The sequence below is a fragment of the Armigeres subalbatus genome, chromosome 1 (genome assembly GCF_024139115.2).
Source record: "Armigeres subalbatus isolate Guangzhou_Male chromosome 1, GZ_Asu_2, whole genome shotgun sequence".
NCBI lineage: Eukaryota > Metazoa > Arthropoda > Insecta > Diptera > Culicidae > Armigeres > Armigeres subalbatus.
In genome coordinates, this window is record NC_085139.1 from 254,131,554 (window position 1) to 254,133,743 (window position 2,190).

A 2,190-nucleotide genomic window follows, 5' to 3' on the forward strand; every position below is an offset into this window, starting at 1 on the left:
TACTCATAATGCTTGAGCTTGAGTAGGCCTATATTTTTGTCCAAGGTACATTGCTCTAAATATAACATCAGCCTGAAAAGTGAAAACTCTCAAATGTCACGTGTCATTTGACATAATGTCATTTGAATGACATTTTCCTCCACCCCCAGATTACATATTTACAGCAATGTCTTTAAAACAAAGTTGAAGCACATTTAAGCGCTACAAGTTCGTCATATATCATGAATTGATACTACCTTCTGGAAAAAGTTCTGATAAAATTATACAAACGAATGCAAATGACATTTTACAACACTGGTCCCAGGTATTCGGTTCAAGCTTTGTTGCAGAGTGGCTCTTCTTGACCTTCTATTCCCTGAGTAGTTTGCAGATAAGGGCGTCCTTGTGAAGTTTTGCTGTTCCTGTTATGAACAACTAGTACATCCTATTCCCTACACTTTCTGAAGAAACCTTTCTTGCTTCAGAAGTGAATCCTTTTATATCTAGCCTTCGTAACAAAAGGACATAACGGAGCATGAGATCTGATCAAATTATTCGTAGTACTATGACCAACAACTAATATCAATAATTCAGCTTAGACTGTTCTCACCACGTATCGTAAAATTAAAGACTTTAATTGTATATCCTGCTCTGATTCACAAGGCCACTAATTGAAGGACTCGTTGAAAACCACTCCTGAACTGCGTGTTCAAGAGACAAGTAATTATAATGAATGTTCAATCATGAGTCAGCCATCCGTCGTAGAGTAACTGTTTTGATTATTGAATTGTCACAACCAGCAGCACAGCGTGGCTATACGCGATAAAATATTTGCATGCGAAATTTCTCATTTTTTGCTGGTGCTCTGAATTGAATCAACATTCGTTGATTGGTGATTCTACGAGAAGGGATGAAACCGCTGGCAGTGGATAAATATGTGACCAGAGCAACTTTTCGAAAGGCTGTATCGTGAAATAGATAATCGATGTTTTATACTTTTTTGCTGTTGATTAATTTTACTCGTTAGTTTGATAGCGGGCTTGGTAGTCATATGGCTACTGCTTCTGCCTCATACGCAGGAGGTCGTGGGTTCAATCCCAGGTCCGTTCCATTCTCCTACTTTGTATCTTCCTCTATATTTATCATGTTCTAGCAATCGCTAGAACTGGAAATGACTTTCATACTTCCATTTTATTCCTATACCTTCAGAGTATTCTAACAGTAATCTGCTTGGAAATGAACTATAGACTCGTTTCCTACATCCAATTAGAAATTCCATCAGTTACCTTCTCCTATCTATCACATTGGAGCTCGTTAACCAAGACGAACCTCTGCCTCTCAACCTAACCCAGAATTAACAAATTCCGCATGAACTCGAGTCAAGTAGAGGTATATTCGGCTTGCAGTGGGCGAGTGATTGCATCATTACTTCCTCCCTTCCCTCATTGACTTGCATTCTGACGTGGCAGGCTGCATGTGACTAACAAATGAGATCACCAGTACTTGTACATTGAAGATGTGGTCCCAAGCAAACTCTGTTGGTTCCTGTAGCAAGAACAGCTGATCTGGTCATAATGGAGTAGCAACTACGAGCAGTCAATCAGCTCAGACTCAAGCTTGATTAATTTTACTCGTTAGTTTGTTTATTGCTGTACGAATAAAAACTTTTTATAAAGCGTCGAAAACCGCACAATACCCATTTGATAGGTCATCTTCTTTTTCGGTAGCAATGACATGTCAGCAATCCATAATGAGCAAAAATTGATACACCTTCCATGTGCCATAAAATCCTTTTTTGCGGATCCTTCTCCGATAAGTACATATGTATATTCTTGTACTCACGTTCTGCGGTTGAATTTCCTCTCAATTGAATTGACTGGAACTAATTTATTAATTTGAATTAACAATCATGGGATCAAGTAGAAAATCGAATCACACTACAAGTCAACAAGGATTTCCAGTCTTTCAAACTTACCATAATGTTGTGGCTATGAATAAATTTCACAATTGTTTTCGATGCTTTATTTTATTATTGATTTATTCATTGAAATTGGATCGAAGCAATATACATTAGAATATCAATTCGATTGTGATTGTAGTAATTTAAATAAAATGATATTGTAATATCATAGGAAAGACAGCTTTAGCAGGTTTTGTTCTATTATTGGCAGGGTTTTTTCGACCAAATTTTTGAAATTTAGCAATGCGTAA